The following is a 23,573-nucleotide window of genomic DNA, read 5'->3' as shown; positions in this document are numbered from 1 at the left end:
ACTAATACAAGTGTACATCTTAAGTTACATTTAACTATTATTTCCTTTAAATGCCCAAGAATGGCTATATTTTGGTTTAACTGTTTTGCTAGGTGTCTAAGATCAAGCTGGTCAAATTGACCTGGTTCCTGTCTTGTTAAAGAGTCAGCTGAGTTCCCACAGGGATCACTCATAGAGAACTTAAGACTGGCTTCCTAGTTCCACCAGTGACTTTGGTTAGGCAGGGTCTCTTGATGAGGTGGCTTCCTTTGGAAGCATCAAGGGATGTCTCCTTTTTTCCATGACCCTCCTCTGCAGCAGATGCACTGAGTGATTTTTCATCCTCTAGTCTCAACAATCTCCGTGATCAGGAGGTTGTGTGACCCAGAGTTGCAATGCTCCTTAGAGAAGTTCTCTTATTCCCTGGGTTCAGGCTGACTATTGAGGGCAAGACCCAAATATGAACTTTTCTTGACCTCTGTATTTAACTCCAATCTATAAGTTTGATCTTAATCATCCAGCAAGCTAGTCTCACCAGTCATAAAGTAAGAGTACTGGGCTTAACTTTAATGTCCATAACTTACAGTTATTTACCCTTTTATCTAACTGGAGTCTGCATTAGTACTGGAAATTACCACTATCTATTCTATAGGTGATGGCTTTTATCACAAGTTACCTAGGTTGTATGTTCTTGAAGCACCTACTTCTGCAAAACATTAACAGATAACAGTTTCACAAAATGAAATTAGCAAGAGTAAAAATATATTCAGCTTGTATAATATCTTGAATTTTGAATGAGAACCATATTCTATCTCCTATTTGAGATCACAGTACTTTTACAACAAAAACCAATTTTTTGACTATGATTTTAATTAGCTGAAGTCTGACTTATTTTGGAGCTGTTCTACACACAATGAGGTGGGAGGCAGAGCCTTATTTCAGGTAAGTCGTGGCTCTTTACAGATCTTAAGTGTTCTAATTCTGATGTTGATCTTTGCTTCTTTCTTAAATATCATTAAGTAGTTTACATATACTGTTTCCTGAGTCTATATAAACTTTATAATTAACACAATTTAACATAGTATCTAAAAAATGAATCAAAGAAAGGTTGAGAGAGCTTTTAGCTTTCTTTTGTGTGATTAAGTGGCAAAATGTTTTCATGTTTCTTTCATGTTTCATGATATTAACCTTTAAAGAAATCAGACTCTAATGTTTAGAAATACATTTTCATTTGAAATTCTTTATCTCAGTGTAAAAAGTAACAAATTTTACACATACCCTATTGATAGCAGGTCCTATAATAGAACATTAAATGATAGAAATAAATCCCAATAAAATTACTCTTTATAAGTTTAAGATTACCATTACAGACAAGTTGAATCTGGAGAATAGCAGAGCATAATAAATTCTCTGCTTTAAAAACTTGTGGTCCTGAAAAATATGGAACACATTTAATATGCAACTAGTGACCATTTCACAATTACCTGACACTTTTTATCTTACCAAATTTAGTTTTTAAAGAAAAATGTAGACTCTCTAACATAGTACAAAACTCCATAATAGTTGTTTAACCATAATTGTATACACCCATTTTTTAAGACTAATTGTTTTAAAGAATAAAAATAGACACAAGTTAAGAGTAAATTAGTATTCAAATCCTTATCATTTTACCATGTCATTCTACCATATATACTTTGGTTATATCAGAACATAGTATTTCATCTTAGGAAAACCTTAAATAGTTTAAGGTGTCTCACATAAATATAACCAACTTGGTTACACACAAACTTGTGAAACTTGCCCTTACTTACACAGACTTTCTTAGCACTTACTTAGACCCTCATGTATTTCATCACACAAGCACTTTTCTTACCCAGAAACATTTCCTTTTTCCTTTTACTAAATATATTTCCATACCTAGATTCTTTTATTTTATCTTTACTATTTGTTGACCCCTTTTTGTTCACAATCTGAAACAACTCTTATGAAATTTCTGAATTTAGATAAATACCTCTATTTTAATAAGATTAAATATTCTGTTGTTTATAGTACTCTAATTGAAACAGAGTGGAATCTTTGGGACCCTTTGTATATAGAATTGCACTTGTTATGACATAACTCTAGTAACCTTGTTTTTAGTTTAGTGATGACACAAAGCAAGTTTAAACTCTTTTATTACCAACGTATGAAAACACCATAATGTTTAAGTATGATACCCCATGGAACTTAAGGAGTTAAAAGTACTCGATGTTATTTAACAATTAGCAATTTTAACTTTGTAAATTAATCAGATGTCTCTATAAAACACATTTGAGTATTCCCATACTTGTTAAGTCTAATTCACTTATTCTGTAAACACCAAGGTATCAGACAAGTGTCCTGTACAGTATTTGCTGTCTCTTTCCTGTTGAAGAAAAGTCCTAGAAACAATTCATATTAGACATTTTATTAACATCAATATTTTATTAGCTTGACCACCTAGAGACTTGTGAGTTATTTTCAAAGACATTTTGCTTTTATTAGTTTACCCAATTTGAACCTTTTTAAATCACGTGAATTAAAAGTATCTGGATCCAATTTAAATTTTAATTTTAGGAGTGCTTAGTTTTGATACAGACAAAACATAACATCAGACAGCACAACATACAAATAACACAAAAGCAAGACCTTGTAACTTTATAGGTGAATCTCCACTGCAATGTAACCGATGTTCAAAAACTCTAGCTGAAAAAAACTAGAACTGATCAAAAAATCAAGAGGTCAAAAAAACATATAATTAAAAAAAACAAGAGTCCTGGAAAAATGATACGGCTGTTAATCACTTTAATAAAGTACCATAGCATTTACTTTGCTGGAGTTTTAAAGACTCCTTTTACCTTTTCTTTTCCTGGATTTGAGACCGGTCTCCTACTGAGCCTTTAGGATTCTTTTATTTATATATTTCAATGTAAGCCTTGACTGAGATCTGGAAGGATCTAACAGGTTTTTAACAGAAACCTTGTGCCTAGGGCATTTTAGCCATCTCATCAGGACAGGTTGGATGTTAAAGAAAATTATGAGACCTTATTTTCCATTATTTTTGAGAATGAGGCTACTTTGCTAAGTTACCCTTCAGGGCTGTTGGGAGGGGGAGTCCGGAGAAGGAATCTTTGGGGTCCACCCAAGATTAGCCCGAGCCAAAACCCCACAGTTGTTCCAACCCTTTCTCCACCTTGTCCGCCACAAACACACAACAGAACCAGAACCAGACTGGCGCCAATCTCTGATCCACCAATTGAATCAGAGCAGCACCCTTACCGATGGAGACTACCAGGTATCCCTGGCTCTCCTCCACCCTTAGGGCATCCCCCAGGGCTGCAACCTGTGGCCCTCCAATCACATCTACCCACCACAGTTCGGCCACTCTCACCAGTCACTGAATGGTTTCCATTGAAACCGAAAGTTCGCTCACAGAACCAGACAAACTAACAAAACACAAGACAAAGACAGACAACTTCGGGGTACCCCTTCTTACCTCCAAGGTTGACTCTGTGGATGAGGGGGTCCGTCATATCCCGGACTAGCCCCCAAATGTAAGGCCCCCAAAAAGGAAACCCCAACTCTGTCCCATGGATTGATGGCAACCCCAATCAACCGCAGGAGGCGTCACTTGATGAAAACCACAAGAGGTGTTTATTCCAGCACGCTGGGACCTGACTCATGAATCACGCAGGGGTCAAGGAGTCGAGTCCCTAGCAGAAAATCTTGTAGGTTCATAAAGGCAGAGACCACACATCGGGAGGGGTCACACATGAAAGGGGGATAAAGGGGGAAAAAAGGAAAAAAGGGAACAAAGCTGCCGGGAAATTTCAAAGGGGGTCTGGGTTTGCTGATAACATACAACATGTTTTACAATGTTTTACAACAGGGCGTAGATTCTGGTCAATAGTTTCTGGTAATCCTACTGTTTGAGCACTATCTGGCTATCTGGCTCAATTTACTCTTTTACTCTCTATTTGGGGCTGATTCCTGGAACAGCTTTAAGGGCTTGTTTCTGTCACTGGGAGGGAGATCTTAGGGAGTTGAGATAAAACAGACAGCTTAAAAATGTCCATTCTTTCACAAGATTATGGTATCTTGCCTATATTTTGTCAGGAGATCCACTTAGAAAAAATTAAGTACACATACAAATTGTTTTTGAGATTTCAGCAATTATTATGAACATTTATTAGTATCTTCTAAACTTTTTTCTTTAAATAAGCTCAGATATATATATATATATTTTGTACATACTCAATTATATTGTTCATTTTAAAACTTATAACATTGGTTTAGATTGCACACAATTAGTATGCTTTTACAGGAATCTATTAATGCTAGGTTTTTGTTGTGTATTTCGTTTATCCAAGCTTCACATTGGACATTTGGACTATTTTTACTACTTTAAAAGCAAGGTTATTAAACATCGTCATAGAACAATATGTTTATACATAAAGATTATCTTTTCATAGAAACTTAAAATATAATTGCTGGATCAATGATATAAATTTTAAGATTTTAAATGATGTATTAAATTTCTATGCTGAAGTTAATTTACAAAAATAAGGACATTACCTATAAAGAAATTGATCATGAGACTAATTTTCAATGTCTCTACTGACTGCATTTTAAAGATTATTAACTCGGTCCATTATTAGAGACAAAATCAAATTCTATATTTGGTGGAAACTGGGCCTTTTCTTATTGTAATGCCCTTTTCAACCTAACAATATTGACTTTGACAATATGTAAATTTATTAATCTTTCTGGTCAAATAGAAATATTTATTGTCACTTCTTATAGTTTAAATATGTGTGCAATGCTAGGCCATTGTCTACAATTTAAGGTTAGTAATATTCCAGTTTAGAGTAATTTTTTTCTACAATTTAAGAAAAATAAAAATATAAAGGGGGAAACATCACTATGTAAACCTACTTAATTTCAAAAAATATTTTCTAAATTTATAAAACTGCTGAGTGACACATAAAGGAATAGAATGCACCAGATTTTACAATAAGATCTTAAATCTCAAACCACAATATTTATATGCTAGCTCTATTGAGCTCTCAGGTAAGTGAAATATGTGGGAAATATGTTGGACCCATTTCTCAGATCCACCTTTAATACATCCAACAATGTGGACTGGAGAATCAAACCCAATATTTACTGATGATATTCAAGTAATGGGAGGTTTTGTAGAAATTCACATTGCACACATCCATGTGAATGGGTTAGACTATACTGGTTGTAATGGAACCTTGTCTGTAAGCAAATCCCACAAAACCACACTGGACATGGGAAATCACATAAGGGAGTTTATTAAGCAAACAGAGTGTCTCCCTGCAGGGTAAAAGAGAAATGAAAGGAAAATAGAAAGGAAAAGAAAGGGTGCATGCTAGAGAGAGTTGAAACCAGGAGGATAGAGAAAAGTGAATAGAACAGACAGAAGAATGGAAAAGATGCCAGGGAAGCTACAGTAAAACAGTTGAATTCCACCGGGCTAATAGGAGACTAATATCAGAGAAGGAGAAGTATACTTGCAAACTGACTGATGAACAGATTGACAAGTGGTTGGGAGGCAGGGAAATAGTTGTACCTGATGGGTGGGAGAGCAGCTTTATACATTACATTATCTATATGCTGGTTCCATGATGACTCTGGTCATCTAGATGTAGCCTATAAGAAAAAGACAGCATAAGGAGTACCTAGGACAACCAATTACACTGGCCCTTGGAACTTTGGATTTTATATTTAAAACAATTATTAGAATGGGACTTTCTCATATAAGGCACTTTTTGAGGTAGTAAGCAGTAGAATGTTCTTAGCAAATGGTAATGATGGGTGTGGCTGGCAGATAGAGTGAATCTAAGTAAGTCGAGGGGCATATTGTTATGAATTGGTACACTCAAAATAGTTAGGATATTAGATTTTCCAAAATTGAGCCATAGATTTAAGGTTCAGTGCCAGTCAAAACTTCATCAGGATTCTTTGAAGATATAAATAAGCTAACTCTTAAAATTACTCTGGAAAGTTACACTTATGTTTGTTATTATTGATGAATCCACACTGAGACATTATCATCCTGTTTTGAATTTTTACCTAAAATGGATATTCAATTTTGTCAAATTTTCTTACTCCATCTATTGTTGCAATCATAGAACTTTTTATTAAATCTATGAAGGATATTGATTTTTGAATGTTCAGGACACCAACATTACATTCCTGTAATAAGTCTCAATCATAGTATTGTTGTGCCCAGCAGCTCGAGACCCCTCAAAGACCACCAGAGACCACGATCAATGCAAGCAACAAAGAGTCATTTATTAGCAAGCTCGAACCTGGTCCTCCACGCACTCGGAAACCCGGTGACGCTAAGAGGCACTGAACCTTTGTTCAGCAGGCTTTTATAATGAAAGACAAACAGTTTTACAGTGTTCTTTTTAATTGGTTAACATTTGAACAGCTAAACACTAGTCCTCCTCTGCTTGGGTCCTGCCAATCTACTTGATTCTCATTGGGTCCCACCAGAACTGAACGATCCTAGAGGAAGAAGGGAGGAGGGAAGGGGTGAACTATGCAGGAGATGAGTTGGAATTAGGCCCCCCTGTCCTTGAAAGTTAAGGTTTCTAGGCAGCTGCACATTTCTCAGACAAATATTTCTTAACAACCTTGATAAGCACGGGGGGCCAGCAGTCCTTCTTGCGCTGTATTTCCTTTTGAGGGTGCAGTCGCAACTGCCTGCATCCTGGTGATTAAGACAGTTAGCTGCACAGATATCACCCTGTTCTCAACATTCTCCTCTTTCCAAGAACATTTAGAGAGCCAATCTTGGGTCTCTATAGGTTTAACCCTTACTGCTTCCTGGGCTGATATTGGGCCCTTAGTACCATTAGCTGTACTGTATTTTATTTTATTTTTAACAAAAGCAATTAGCTTATTGATTATATAAAGTCCTATAGTTACAGCTAGTAGCAACAATACTAGGGGTTCCACTATAGCGGACACAAGAGTAGTTAACCAAGGGGAAAAACTGAACCAGGATTTAAACCAGCTCTGACTAGCTTCCCTTTTTTTCTTTCTGTTTGCTAGTCCTTCTCTGACTTTTGTCATACTATCCTTGATTATCCCACAGTGATCTATATAAAAACAACATTTTTCTCTTAGGGCTGCACATAGACCTCCTTGCTTACAGTCTTTAAAGACAGGTAAATTTGGTAATCAATGAGCTTTGGAGACCCTTATTATTTTATTCTCCCAGGGGCAGTCTCCAACTTCCAGAGGCAGATGGGTTTCATGGTATTCATTTCCTCGATTTGACCCGGTCCCCTATTTCTACACTAACTACCTGTTCTTAATTCTGGCTTTATTTCTCCCTCTAATCGTAGGAACTCAATAATGGTGGGGAAGGGGGTCGATGACCGTTCTGGCTTCTTTGAGCTGGAAGTGGGTGGCGTGGGGCAAACAGCTTGGAGTTCCTTTTATTTTTTAAATCAGGTCAATTGAGGAATCCAAGGTAGAAGTTTGGCTGGGGAAGAACAGGTTGTAAAGTCATCTGGGGGTGGGTGCTTCTATGAGAGAAGAACAAAAAGACAGGAGTACTGAAAGGAGATTAGTACAAAGTAAATGTTGCAGCATCTGAAACATGCCACTGAGTATCATGAAAATGACGGAAGTCAGTCTTTCACCAGGAGGTGCAAGAACTGAGAAATTGTTCCCATAACTAGGACTAGCAAAGGCTGGAGAGGACAAGGCCTTTATTGGGGACTTTGACATTGTCCAGGTTATCAGGAATGTAAACACAACATTTAACACTTAATGTCATAGATGTTCCCAGAAAATATAGTTAAGCTACTTAACGTCATTTGATTTTTGTACAATATCGCTTTATTGATATAACCTGTGTTTAGTAGAGATCTCTATACTTCTGTTACTTAGGAATAGACAATCATACTAGCAAACATAGATTAAGTCTACCTGTGTAGCTTGGGAAGGTCTTAAACTGACTAAAAACTTCTGACTCTGGCAGTTTCTCTTGATAGTTATCAGGCACATTTGCTGAAGAACCTTTTTTTTCATTTGTAGCTTCCAGTTTTTATTCTAGTGGGCTCATACAAGTGTACATCTTAAGTTACATTTAACTATTATTTCTTTTAAATGCACAAGAATGGCTGTATTTTGGGTTTTAACTGTTTTGCTGGGTGTCTAAGATCAAGCTGGTCAAATTGACCTGGTTCCTGTCTTGTTAAAGAGTTAGCTGAGTTCCCACAGCGGTCACTCATAGAGAACTTAAGAGCAGCTTCTTAGCTCCACCAGTGCCATTGGTTAGGCAGGGTCTTCTCGATGACCTTGCAGTCCTTGAAAGCGTCAGGGATGTCTCTCTTTTATCCATGACTTTCCTCTGCAGCAGATGCACTGAGTGATTTTTCATCCTGTAGTCTCAACAATCTCCTTGATCAGGAGATTGTGTGACCCAGAGTTGCAGCGCTCCTTAGAGAAATCCCCTTATTCCCTGGGTTCAGGCTGACTTTGAGGGCAAGATACTGTTTTTTTTTTTTTTTTTGGCCTCTCTATTTAATTCCAATTTCTAAGTTTGATCTTAATCATCCAGCAAGCCAGTCTCACCAGTCATAAAGTAAGAGTACTGGGCTTTAACTTTAATGTCCATAACTTTACAGTTATTTACCCTTTTATGTAACTGGAGTCTGTATTAGTACTGGAAGTTACCACTATCTGTTCTATAGGTGATGGCTTATTATCACAAGTTACCTAGGTTGTATGTTCTGGAAGCAGCTACTTCTGCAAAACAGTAACAGGCAACAGTTTTACAAAATGAAATTAGCAAGAGTAAAAACATATTCAGCTTGTATAATAGCTATCTTGAATTTGGACTGAGAACCACATTATATTCCCTATTTGAGATCATAGTAATTCTACATCAAAAACCAATCTTTTGACTATAACTTTAAATAAGCTGAAGTCTGACTTATTTTGGAGTCACTCTAACATGCAGCAGGGTGTGGCAGAGGCTTATTTCAGGTAAGGCAGGCCTCTTCAAAAATCTTAAGTAAACTGTTCTAATCCTGATGTTAATATTTGCCCCTTTTGCCATGAGCAGCATGACCAAATTTTCAAGTTCAGTGAGGGGCAAAGGAATATTAGAAAACAAAGGTTTATAAACACAGATTTTGAAGATTAAGTTGAGATCAGATGGAGCTTTGTTCTCTGATGAAGATGCAGATCTAAAGAGTTATGTTAGCAATCTTTTTACATGTCTTATTATTAGGTTAAAGACTATGTAAGCATTATTCTTTGTTTTCAGGAGAGTAACAGAGACTAGAATATTTATGTAACTTTTTCCACAACTGCAAAGTGCAATGTTAGGAACTCTGTGTAGCTCTCAAAGGAGTCCACTGTCCAAAGTAACTGTAAGGTGTGCAGGAACTAGAGAAGGGAGCTGATGAAACACTGATTATCTAGCAAAACAATTTTTTTCCTCTTCCCAAGAGCTGTGTGCCTGAGATCAATGTAAGAGCTGATAGAACTCCTGTACAGAGCCTCCCCAGGGAGGGTACTGCCACAGCAGTTAGGCATCTTGTGCCCCTACACAGGAACACTTCCAGGCACCAGGCATGCTACAGTTACATAGTCAAAGACCAAAATCTCAGTTATTGTTGTCCCATTTTTGCTATTGTGTATTACACTCTTTATTAAATGTTATTTTCAGAGGTTTACATATATTGATTCCTGAGTCTATATGAACATTAGTTAACACAGTTTAACATTATATCCAAAACAGGAATCAATCAAAGAAAGGCTGAGAGAGCTTTTAAGTTTTCTTTTGTGTAGCAAAATGCTTTCACTTTCTACTAAATGAACCTTTAAACAAATCAGGCTGTCACTACCTCTTAGAAATACATCTACATTTAATTTTTTATCTCCGTGAAATAAGTAACCAATTTTATTTATATCTTATTGATAAAAGGTCCCATAATAGAATATTAAATGATAAAAATAAATCCCCAATAAAACATACTCCTTAAGTTTAAGATTACCATTACAGACAAGTTTATTCTGGATAATAGCAGGGCTTGATAAATTCCCTGCTTTAAAAACTTGTATACCTGGAAAATATGAACACATTTAATATGCAACTAGTGACTATTTTACAATTACCTTGACACTTTTTTCTTACCAAATTTAGTTTTTAAAGAAAAAATGTAGACTCTGTAACATAGTACAATACTCTTAACACTTGTTGAACCATAATTGTATACACCCCAATTTTTAAGACTAACTGTTCTAAAGAATAAAACTTAATAGACACAAAGTTAAGAGTAAATTAGTGTTTCAAATCCTTGTTATTTTACCACATCATTTTACCATATAGATTAGACTTCGGTTTATATCAGAACATTAGTGCTTTACTTTAGGAAAAACCTTAAATAGCTTTAACTGATTGTCTCACATACTTGTAACCAACTTAGTTTCATGCAAACTTGTTGACATTTGTTCTTTACTTACACACAGACTTTCTTAGCACTTACTTGGACCTTCATGTATTTCATCACATAAACACTTTCTTACCCAGAAACATTTTCTTTTCCCTTTTACTAAATATATTTTCATACCCAGAATCTTTTATTTTCTCTTTCCTTTCTGTCGACACCTTTTTTTTTCACATTCTGAAATGACTCTCATGAAATTTCTGAATTTAGATAAATTACTCCATTTTAATAAGATAAAATACCTTGTTGTTTATAGTACTCTAACTGAAACACAGTGAGAGGGGGGATGGTAACTCTAATTCCAAACTTAAGAGCTCCTTGGAGCTTTGCAGAACTGGAGGGGGAGCAGGGGGAAGTGATAAGGAAGCAGATGGAACGCTCACCCTCAGTGTTGGGCTTTTACATGTTAGGACATAACTCTTAATAACCTTGTTTTTAGTAATGACACAAAGCAATTTTAAACACTTTTTAATTTACCAACCTATGAAAACACCAATAATGTTTAAGTATAATACCCCATGGAATTTAAGGACTTAAGAGTACTTAATATTATTTAACATTTAGCATTTTAACTTTGCGAATTAATCAGATGTCTTTACAAACACTTTGAGTAGACCTATATATGTTAAATTTAATTCACTTGTTCTGCAAAAACCAAGATATCAGACAAGTGTCCTGAACAGCATTTGCTGCCTCTTTCCTGTTGAAGAAAGGTCCTAGAAACAATTGATATTAGACAATGTTTAACATCAACATTTCATTAGTTTGACCATTTAGAGACTTGCGAATTATTTTTAAAGACATTTTACTTTTATTAGCTTACCCAATTTAAATTGAACCCTTTTAAAATCAGGTGAATAAAAGTATTTGGATCCATTTTTAAATTTCTATTTTAGGAGCACTCAGTTTTGATACAGACAAAACATGACATCAGACACAAAAACAAATAACACAAAATCAAAGGCCTTGTAACTTTATAGGTGAATCTCCATTGCAATGTAACAGATGCTTAAAAATTCTAGTTGAATAAAAAATAGAACTGATCAAAAATATCATTAACCTAGGTATGTAGGATCAAAATTATGAGCTCAGAAATACAGCATTAAGGAAAAACAAAACAAAACATAAATCCTAGAGAATGAGTTAGTTCTGTGTAGCAGCCCAGGAGTTTAAAACGCATGTTTTTTTTTTTTTCTCTCAGGTTAGTCCCGCCTCTCCCACTGAAACTGCTACAGTTCACATTCCAATGCAGGCTTCAGCAAGGCCAGGCAGGGGGGAGGGAGGGAGGGATTGCCCAGGACTATTTAACCCTTTTTTTCCTGGTTGAGAAATCAGGTTAGGTTTGAATGCAGAAAATCACAAAATATTATTTCCCACTACCTTTGGGGAATGGAGTTGCTGAGCTCTCCACCTAGGGGGATTGGAGTAAACAAATCTCTTAGGAACAAGGAGTAGGACTGTAAAGTAAGCTGCAATTAGTATCCCTAAGCCTAAGAATAGGGGACCTCAGGGAGGACAAAGGGAGCCCATCCTCCCACAAACAAAGAGGTGCTTAGGACAGACTAGTGATGGGTAACTATGCAATCAAAGGGAACCTGGGCATTTCCATACTAATTGTCCCAGGTCTTAATCCTACAGTTTGGATTCCTATGTCTGACCAGCAAGGGAAGGGGAGCATCCAGGAGGGAGAGAATGTGCGGGAGTGTTGTGTAGCCCATTTTACCCTCCAAAAATGAAGAGACAGATATCTGCACCTCAAAAAGATGTCGGGTGCATGGAGAGAGAAGCTTACTTATCTCACTCAGTGTAGATCTTGGTGAAGATTGGCTACTCCGTGGAGCAGAGTGCAGCAAACCCACCCTCCTTTAGGTGGTTCACATTGAAGTTCTCTCCTCTGGCACAGACCTCTGAAAAGCAACTCAGGAGGAAAGTCTTAGGAGTCACCTGAGCCTGTTCCCTATATAATTCCAAAAGGATGAAATGAATTTGACCATTGGTTAGTATTTCTCCTCTCCATCAGGAGATTTATAGACCCGTATTCCTCCAGATTGGAGATGAGAAGTTTAAGAATGAGAAACAGAATAGTAGTGGACTAACACACCAAAGAATTTAATAGGAGGCAAGAGTAAAGACCATACAGGACAATACACAAATACACAAACAGACAGATATATAGCACGCTGGATCACAATTGGCTAGTTAGTATTTTGTTGACAAAAACAAAATCCCAGATGCAACAGAGTCGCCCAGATGCAACACAGAGGTTGTCCAGATGCAGCACAAGGTCACCCAGATGCGACAAAGTCACCCAGATGCAGCACACAGGCTGCCCAGATGGATCGAGGAGACGTCTCCCGAGACCCTGCTGGGGTTCTATAGTGTGTCCACCAGGACTTTGCCAGCCCAGAACCAGAACCTGCAGGCAATCCAAACAGAAATATGGCAATGCCTTACTCACTGGCCAATGATGTCACTTATGACTCCATGATCAGGTGTCTGGGTGGGCTTGGGGTATCCCGGACGAGCCCCCATTTGTTGTGCCCAGTGGCTGGAGACCCCACAAAGACCACCAGAGACCACGATCAATGCAAGCAACAAAGAGTCACTTATTAGCAAGCTCGAGCCTGGTCCTCCACGCACTCGGTAACCCGGTGACGCTAAGAGACCCTGAGCCTTTGTTCAGCAGGCTTTTATAATGAAAGGCAAACAGTTTTACAGTGTTCTTTTTAATTGGTTAACATTTGAACAGCTAAACACTAGTCCTCCTCTGCTTGGATCCTGCCAATCTATTTTATTCTCATTGGATCCCACCAGAACTGAACGGTCCTAGAGGAAGAAGGGAGGAGGGAAGGGGTGAATTATGCAGGAGATGAGTCAGAGTTAGGCCCCATGTCCTTGATAGTTAAGGTTTCTAGGCAGCTGCACATTTCCCAGGCAAATATTTCTTAACAACCTCGATAAGCACAGGGGTCCAGCAGTCCTGCTTGTGCTTTATTGGCTTTTGAGGGTGCAGTCACAACTGCCTGCATCCTGGTGATTAAGACAGTTAGCTGCACAGATATCACCCTGTTCTCGACACAAGCATTCTACCAACCGAATTATATCCCAAGCCCTAGTTTTAATTTCTTAATAAAGTAATCAGCTCAACAACAATATCTCAGAAACATCTCAGGGCATCTCTCCTTCTGCCACTCTGATCTTCTGGAGCAACATAAAGAGAACTGACATTAATCAAAATGGCTTCAGAACTTACCACACACATTCCCCTCTGCATGACCACCATATTAAATTTTAGGACTCTAAAAGAAAGTTCCCTTTCCTATGTTACCCCCTCCCAGCGGAGACAGAATTAAAGACAGGCAGTTAGGATAGATGTGTGAATGGGTCAAATGGAGAAAATGGAGGCCAGTTTGAATTCCGGAAATTGGAGACTGCCCCTGGGGGATTGGAATATCAATGTTTCCATAGTCCTCTGTTTACCAAGATTATTGGCCTTTACTACTCCTTCCAAACTATTGCAGAAAATAAGTTGTTAGTTAATGCCCCCTGGGCTGCTTCCTGCCTGAACCACTCCATTTGGTTCTTCCACCTGACCATCTGCTTCTCACATTTTGCCCATCCCACCAGCATCTTTTAAGAAGGAAGGAGATAAAGGTGGAGAGAGTAGGATAGCAAAGGAAACTTTAGTCTATAAAAGTTGCCAGGGGCTGAGGATATAGCTCAGTTGGTAGAGGGCTTGCCATGTAAGCATAAGGACCTGGGTTCAATCTCCAATCCCACAAATAAAAAAAGGAAAAGAAAGAAGCAGGGTGCTTTCACTATCTTGGGAGAGAGGAATACTGACAAAGACCCCCTTCACTCTTCTGGGAGAAATTTGTGTTACTACTTTTAAATAAAAACTGCTTTATATGCTTGCCTCAGTCTGCTTATCTTATGTTCAAACTGCAACATTTGAGGAAGCAAAGTTCACCAACAATAACCAGCAGTATCACCAGCACAAAACTAGAGACCTTAATGTCCAATTTTTCCTTTCCTTTCAGAGTCTAAAATTTGGATTAAAAAAAAAAAAAAAAAAAAAAAAAGTCCAAAATGGTGAGACCTGAGAAAAGGGGATAAAAAAGAAAGCCATATATTGAAAGCTTTCCCAGTTCATTTTTACCAATGACAGAACAATCCCTAGAAAAGAAGCCAAAGAATAAATCTTTTCCCAGCAACAATACAATGGGGGACCATGAAGGGAAAGACATAAACACTGAAAGCTGATCCCAGAGCCTCTGCTCTTTTCCAAATAAAATATTGCCCGATACAAAATTTTAAATTCTCAAAAACCTGTTTCCTGAGTGCCCAAGCTGACTGCTGAACATAGACCCTTCCAATTTTGTCCAGTAAAACATCCCAAATTTCTGAGTGTCCTAGCTGACATGCTCATTAAGTCACCTCTCAGAATAACCTGTATAAACCTAGTCCTCTCCTTTTTCCAGTGGCTCATTTCCCACTAAGAAAGTGGCTTCATCAGAAGCATGAAACTCTGTTTCATTTTAAACAGATGATTCATGAAGTTTGCCTCCATCTGGCCTGGTCTTTTTATGCTAACAGAATCAACTGGGCTTTATGTTTTTGTTTTGTTTTGTTTTGTTTTTGTTTTGGTATTACTGTTTCCTTTGTTTCTTTGTTGTAGGTCCCCAGGAATCCAACCAAGGACCTCTGGCATGGTCAGCAGTTTGTGCATGCTCTGTCATGGCTGAACTGATCCCCAACCCCTGGCCATCATGTTTTTTTCTTCTATAGACATCTAGCTCTGGCTGAGGAAGAAGAAATGAAGCAGTTATCCAAGCATCAGGGGAAAAGGAGGGATGGGGCTTCTTTCTGGTCCTTTCTTTTTTTGTTGTTGTTGTTACTGGGCATTGAACACAGGAACAATTTGCCACTGAGCCACATTCCCAGCCCTTTTTATATTTTATTTTGAGACAAGGTCTCACTAAGTTGCATGGGGCCACACTAAATTGCTGAGGGTGGTCTTGAACTTGCAGATCTTCCTATCTTCCTTAGCCTCCCAACTTCCTTGGAAAATAGGCAGACATAGGACACCATGCCTGGTTTGTCTTTTCTTTTTCTTTTTTTTTTGTTATATACTGTGCTTGAAGCAATGAGTGGGGAGACACTACTTTCACCCTTCTTATCTGATCAAGTTCCTCAGTCTCAACCATGCCCCAGATGATGTCTCTGGTCACTCTCTCCTGCCTTTGGCAAAGAATCCTAATTCCATTCTGTCATTTAAGTCAGAATCCACCCTTACATCCAGGCCCAGCCCACCCCACATCCCAAGAAGTTTTCTCTGTACCTGTAACTACCAGAGGTCAAGAATAAAACACTTGGGCAGGGGTTGTGGCTCAGTTGTACAGCACTTGCCTCACATGTGTGAGGCACTGGGTTCTATCCTCAGCACCACATATAATTACATGTATAAAATAAAGATCTATCAGCAAATAAATTTAAAAAGAATACAACACTTCTCCCTTGAGACAGTGGAATGATAGTTCTTAGGGCCTGGGTGAGGTTGAAAGAGAAATAAACAAAAAGGACAAAATGATATTTTTCTTCAATTATTTTTTTTGATGGAACCCAGGGGCACTTGAGCACAGAGCCACATCCCCAGCCCTATTTATTTATTTATTTATTTATTTATTTATTTTTATTCATTATTTCATTTACTTAGGGTCTCACTAAGTTCCTGAGGTTAACTGAACTCCGGAGCTCCTGCCTCAGCCTCTTGAGTTGCTGCACCACCATGACACCCATGACAGGCATGTGCTGTTTTCCTGGCTGCACATATATCAAATATTTATAATAATGATGCTTTCTCTAGTAAATATCAGGCTTCAATAGACCATATGTAAAATGACCCTAGCCTTAGTATTTTACTAGGCAATCTACAGCAAATGCTTAATATATACACATTGGGTGCATGTGAGATTCAAGAAAATGATGATTCATTGGTTTGATTTATTCTTGTTAAAGAAAATACAACTGTATAAGTGAAATAATTTGTGCTGCTGCTCTGAGTGAAGTACAAAAAATTTGAAAACCACAGACAAGATGATTTTGAGATTTTGTACTTGGGTAACATATCTGGTGCATGTTAAATGAGAGATATGCACAGAACACACACACACCTCTTTAAATCTACTAATTCTAAAATCTAAGTCAAATAGCAAATTAATTTTAGGTAAAATACATGCACAACATAGGTGGAAAATTAAACTTTCTTAAAAAATGTAGCATTCTGTGTTGAGATATTTCAGTGTTGTGAGGACAGGAAAATCATCATAGATATGAATGTCAGTGATGGTGGTACCATATGGTGTTTGTGTTGTTATTTATTTGGGACTTTTTTTGGCAGTGTGGGGTGAAGGCAGCAAACCAAGTGCCTTCCAGTTTGTTGGGCAAATGCTCTACCACTGAACTTTACCCACAGTTCTTTGGAATGTGTGTTTGCTAGGGTTGCAACTCAGTAGTAGAACACTTGCTTGACATATGTGAGGCACTGAGTTTGAGTCTTAGCACATTTAAAGATAAATAAAACAAAGTTATTGTATTGACTACAACCCAAAAAAAGAAAAAAATTCAAGAGGGCCGAGGTTGTATCTCACTGGTAGAGCTCTTGCTTATGTGTGAGGCACTGGGTTCAATCCTCAGCACCTCATGAAAATAAAGTTTAAAAAGTATAAAGAAATACAACATTAAAAAATCTTTTAAAATTTAAAGAAATGACACTTTGTATGGAAGGAAGAAAAACCATAAAGTGAATACCTTCTGCAACTCAAGGAGTCTTGAGGTATGCCTTCTCAAAATATGCTCAGATTATTAATTATCTGAAGCTGCAATCACTGGAGCAATTGTAAATTTAAAAAGAGCCATGGGACTAGGAATATAGCTCAGTAGCAGAGCACTTCCCTAAAATACACCAAGCCCTGTGTTGAGTCCCCAGTACTGGAAGGAGAAGGAAGGAGTGTGAGAAAAAAATAAAGAAAAAGGGCCATTTTTCATGCCTCATTTTTCCTACACATGGCAAGTCATGAACAGGATGTCCCTCAAGTAAACAAGAGCCTTGATCTATAGCTTTCTCTCTCTCTCTCTCTCTCTCTCTCTCTCTCTCTCTCTCTCTCTCTCTCTCTCTCTCTCTCTCTCTCTCTCTCTCTCTCTCTCTCCACTCACACATACTCTCGTGTTGAGGCAGGAGAAAGGGTTAAAATGGATAGACAGTAAACTTGGCTTCTAGAGTGCAGTTCTTTCTGCAGTAGAACTGAGACACTGCAGGAAAACAAGCCTCAACAAGGTTAAGTCTACTCCGATGTAAGGAGAAGGAGGAGAACTAAATGATAGAGATGATACTGTCAGTTTCCCGTGATGTGTTCTGTGTAAGCTGCTCCCCCGCCCATCAGGTGCAGGAATTTTCCCCACCTCCCAATCACTTGTCAATCTGTGAACATCCTGGCTAGCTACTGGTTCATCAGTCAGCTTGCAAGTATCCTTCTCCAATATTGGTCCCGTTAGCCTGGCGGAATTCAACTGTTTAGGGGTAGCTATCACCCCATCTTTTCTCTCAAGCTTTCTCTCCCCCTGACTCTCTTTCTTTCTCCTCCTTGCTTTTCCACTCTCTCTAGCTCATGTACTTTCTCTTTTCCTCTCATTTTCTCTCTTACCCTGCAGGGAGACACTGTTTGCTTAATAAACTCCCTTATGTGATTTCCCGTGTCTGGCGTGGTTCCGTGGAAATTCCTTACATTCTGCTTCCTCAAATCTTGAACTTTGAACATTAGAGAAATCCACTGAGGCAAGTGTAGAAAGCAGGTTTTATTTTAAAAATAGTAAAACAGACTTGTCCCTGGAGGGACATATGTTGTGTCCTGGTATTCCAAGAAGCTAGATCATCTTACCCCCTTTATACACTTTAGATTTGCTTTATTCTCTGTCTTCTTTCCCCCTATCTCTCTCCTTCCTGCATACATTACTAGGCCCAGGAGATGACAGAGGGATGGCCAAAAAGTGAGAAGCAGATGGGCTGGGGGAAGGGCCAAATGGAGTGAGTCATGCAGGTAGCAGTCCAGGAGGCATTCTCCCCATCTGCTCAGCAGGTGCTTCATTAACAACCTTCTGGGAGGGGCAATATAGTCACATAATCTTGGTAATCAAAGGGCTCTGGAGGCAGTAATATTCTAATCTCCCAGGGCAAGGGCAGTTGCCAACTTCCCAGACACAAACCAGCCTTCTTTTCAAAATTTGACCTGATTACTATTTATCTACACTGACCGCCTGTCTTTAGTTCTTGATTCAGTGAAGTCTCTGCTGCCTTGGTACCCAGACAATGACCAAAAATGGGGATGACAATAACCTGACAATGTGAACTGATTTCCTCTGTCACCTGACAATACAGTGGGTGGATGAAGAGCTCCTGGATGCTTAGTGCCTTACCTGGGATTGGGTAGAGGACTAGCTCTCTACTCTGGAAATCCATACAAACCCCTACTGGATTGGTGGATTGATATATCAATCATCATTCCCTGGAGTCCTTCTTTTGGGGTCTTTCCCTCTTTGGGAGTACTAACCTTCTTTCTATTATGCTAATAAATCCTGTTAATTTGCTTTTACCCTTGTGCCCTTGGATTTCATTTTTCAAATTTGTGAAACAAAGAACCCAAGCCCATGCTCCATGCTACAACATTGGCTTCTTAGTAAAGTACCTATAAAGTTCTCATCTAGTCAGAACCTCTAAAGGTGAGGACTTCTGCTGATGACTAAAAGTTTTGGTTTCTGTTTAATCTGTCACTGGCAGAAATGTCTGTTTTTTTTCACCTCTTTTCTAAAAATGGGAGGTATAAATGGAGCTACATACTCAGAAAGAAATACTTTATTCAGATAATTTAAAGACAACCCACTCTACATTCAGAAAGTGAAATCTATATTTTTCTCTGAAGTAAACATCTGCTCCCTGATGTCAAGGACAAGTAAAAGATCATAAAATGCTGGAAGAAATAAGCAACAACTTGGGTAGTTGCTGTAAAAAATCATTTTCCATGTATTTTTTTAAATTATAAAGTATTTTGTAGGAAAGAATGAAATGTTTTAACAGTTTAAAAAAAGATTAAAATTTTATCAACAAAAACAAAATGTGATAAAAATGGGGGCTGGGAAGAAAAGCTTAGTGGGAGATCATTTGTCTTGGTCTACATAGGCCTGAGACCTTCCCTGGGTTTAATTTCTGGGGTATGGGGGAGATAAAATAAAGGAAAAGGCTGAGGATGTGTGTACCAGTGATCTACAGTAATTATGGAGTAGGCACAAGGCCCTTAATTTCTTTGTTAGCACAGCATCATAAAAGAAAGCTTTCAGTCTTTTTTTTTTTTTTTTTTTTTTTTTTTTTTTTTTTTTTTTTTGCTATGGTGACAAAAAGATCTGACAAGAACAATTGTAGATGAAGAAAATTTTATTTGGGGGCTCACAATTTCAGAGACTTTTAGTCCATAGAAGGCTGACTCCATTCTTCAGGGCCCCAGGTGAAGACTAAAATCATTGTGGGAGAATGTGACACAGGAAATCAGTTCACATCATGGTTCTCAGAAAGGAGAATGAGAGGGAGAGTGAGAGGGGAAGGGAGACGGAGAGGGAGGGGAAGAAGGAGAGAAGCAGGAAGGGAGGGAGGGAGGGAGAGAGAGAGAGAATTCACTTGACACATATAATTAAACACACAAAACCACACCCCAATTTCTACCTCTTCCAGCAACACCCTTCCACTTCAGTAATCCATCTCAGATCAATTCATTGATTGGACTAAGACCCTCACAACACAATCACCTCTCCTCTGAACCTAACATTCTAGCATTGTCTCACATGTGAGATTTGGGGGACACCTCATATTCCATAATAAAGAAAGAGAAGCAAAAATAAAATAAAAAAGGCAATAAAATCTTACGGATAGGTGAGATGCTTGAGATTGCAAAGGTCTTACTATTTTGGCATATCAAGTGATCACAAAGACAAAAATACACTTCTGGAAGCTGTTTAAAATCCATCTATCTGTCTCAGAATACCTATAGCAACTGCAATATGTATATATGTGTGTGTGTATGTGTTTGTGTGTGTTTGTGTGTGTGTGTAATTCAGGAAATTAAAAAGGACCCTTCCCCCACAATAAAAGGAAATCAAGATAGGTATTATCCTACCCAAGGCATTCAATAGATCAATATGTCTAGCCAAACTCCTTTCTGAATTTTTTTTCCCCTGTGAGGAATGAATCCAGGGGTGCTGTAGTACTGATCTACATATATACCCAGACCTTTTATTGTTGATTTTGATACAGGGTCTCCCTAAATTTCTGAGGTTGGTCTTGAACTTGTGATCCATTGTTTCAGTCTCCCCATTTACTGGGATGACAGGCCTGCACCATCACACTGGGTTCTCCAAATTCCTTTCTGCTAAAAATTATACAGTATTTATTTCCTGTGTTTCCTTTTAAAACTCTTGCTGCTGGAGAACAGAACCCAAGGTCTCATGCAGGCTCAGTCTGAGTTCTTTCACTGATTGCTTTCTTCTCCTGTAAGGCCCCCAAAAAGGAAACCCCAACTCTGTCCCATGGATTGACGGCAACCCCAATCAACCGCAAGAGGTGTTTATTCCAGCGCGATGGGACCCGACTCGAGGAGTCGAGTCCCTAGCAGAAAATCTTGTAGGTTTATAAAGGCAGAGACCACACATCGGGAGGGGTCGCACATGAAAGGGAAAAGGCGGACAAAGCTACTGGGAAATTTCAAAGGGTGTCTGGGTTTGCTGATAACATACGACATGTTTTACAATGTTTTACAACAGGGTGTAGATTCTGGTCAATAGTTTCTGGTAATCCTACTGTTTGAACACTATCTGGCTATCTGGCTCAATTTACCCTTTTATTCTCTGTTTGGGGCTGTTTCTTGGAACAGCTTTAAGGGCTTTGTTCCCATTACTGGGAGGGTGACCTTAGGGAGTTGAGACAATGGGATGGAGAATGTAGGGAGTTGAGATAACTGGGAGGGTGACCTCAGACAGCTTAAAAAATGTCCATTCTTTCATTTCCCCATTTTCTTTTCTGGTAAGTTCTAATCATGGAACTTCTGTCTCTATATACTCTTCTCCAAAGCTATTTCCTTGGCGGAGGGACTGGTATTATTGCCTGAGCATTAGTACCTGTACAGCACTTATTCTTTCCCTGATGAAGGTGACTAGGCAATTTCAGGCAGGCAAGAGCCCAGGGGGCACCAATTAGCAGCCCCTTGTTTGCAGTCCTTGATAAACAGTCCTTGATAAAGGCAGGTAAATTTGGTAATCAATGGCCTCCGGAGATCCTTGACATTCCATTCTTCCAGGGGCAGTCTCCAACTTGCAGAAGCAGATGACTTCATGGCTTCATTTCCTTGATTTGACCTGATCCCCTATTTCTACACTAACTACCTATTCCCAATTCTGGCTTCATTCCCCCCTTTAGCTTTAGTAACCCATAACAGCTTGTTAAGAAAATGAAAAGGGGCGTCGGTCATTCTGGCTGCTTCAAAGCTGAATGGAGGCAGCGAGGGGCAAGCAGTTTGGAGTTCCTTTTTTTAAAAAATTGGGTCAATCAAGGGGTCCCAGAAAGAAGCCTGGTTGGGGAAGAGCAGGTTGTAAAGTCATCTGGGGGTGGCTGCTTCTATGATAGAAGAACAAAAAGACATGAGTACTGAAATTAGATTAGTACAAAGTAAATGTTGCAGCATCTGAAACATGCCACTGAGTATCATGAAAATGACAGAAGTTAATCTCTCATTACGAGGTGGAAGAACTGAGAAATTGTTCCGATAACTAGGCCTAGCAAAGGCTGGAGAGGACAAGGCCTTTATTTGGGGACTTTAACATTGTCGTAGATGTCCTCAAAAAATATAGTTAAGCTACTTAATGTCATCTGATTTTGTAAAATATCCCTTTATTGGTATAACCTGTGTTTAGTAGAGATCTCTATACTTCTGTTACTTAGAAATAGATAATCATACTGGCAAACATAGATTAAGTCTACCTGTGTAGCTTAGGAAGGTCTGCAGGCCTTCAACTGACAAAAAACTTCTGACTCTGGCAGTTTCTCTTGATAGTTATCAGGCAACATCTTAAGTTACATTTAACTATTATTTCCTTTAAATGCCCAAGAATGGCTATACTTTGGTTTTAACTGTTTTGCTGGGTGTCTAAGATCAAGCTGGTCAAATTGACCTGGTTCCTGTCTTGTTAAAGAGTCAGCTGAGTTCCCACAGGGGTCACTCGTACAGAACTTAAGAGCAGCTCCTTAGCTCCACCAGTGACTTTTATTAGGCAGGGTCTCTTGATGAGGTGACTTCCTTTAGAAGCATCAAGGGATGTCTCCCTTTTTCCATGACCCTCCTCTGCAGCAGATGCACTGGGTGATTTTTCATCCTCTAGTCTCAACAATCTCCTTGATCAGGAGGTTGTGTGACCCAGAGTTGCAACGCTCCTTAGAGAAGTTCTCTTATTCCCTGGGTTCAAGCTGACGATGAGGGCAAGACCCAAATATGGACTTTTCTTGACCTCTGTAATTAACTCCAATTTCTAAGTTTGAGCTTAATTATCCAGCAAGCCAGTCTCACCAGTCATAAAGTAAGAGTAATGGGCTTTAACTTTAATGTCCACAACTTTACAGTTATTTACCCTTTTATCTAACTGGAGTCTGCATTAATACTGGAAGTTACCATTATCTATTCTATAGGTGATGGCTTTTTATCACAAGTTACCTAGGTTGTGTGTTCTTGGAGCAGCTACTTCTGCAAAACATTAACAGGTAACAGTTTTACAAAATGAAATTAGCAAGAGTAAAAATATATTCAGCTTATATAATAGCTATCTTGAATTTTGATTGAGAACTGCATTCTATCCCCTATTTGAGATCACAGTACTTTTACAACAAGAACCAATCCTTTGACTATAACTTTAAATAAGCTGAAGTCTGACTTATTTTGGAGTCACTCTAACATGCAGTAAGGTGGAGGCACAGCCTTATCT

The 23,573-nt window shown here is 38.5% G+C and overlaps 1 long non-coding RNA gene across 1 annotated transcript; it reads left to right on the top strand.

The window, feature by feature from the left end:
• Positions 1–491: 491 nt before the first annotated feature.
• On the top strand, positions 492–23,466 carry LOC306652600. Its single transcript, XR_013761492.1, has 2 exons — positions 492–631; positions 23,260–23,466. It is a non-coding gene; the product is annotated as an uncharacterized lncRNA (long non-coding RNA).
• Positions 23,467–23,573: the final 107 nt, after the last annotated feature.

The sequence above is a fragment of the Sciurus vulgaris genome (genome assembly GCF_902686455.1).
Source record: "Sciurus vulgaris genome assembly, contig: HiC_scaffold_588_arrow_ctg1, whole genome shotgun sequence".
NCBI lineage: Eukaryota > Metazoa > Chordata > Mammalia > Rodentia > Sciuridae > Sciurus > Sciurus vulgaris.
This window is presented reverse-complemented; position numbering and strand designations above follow the sequence as displayed.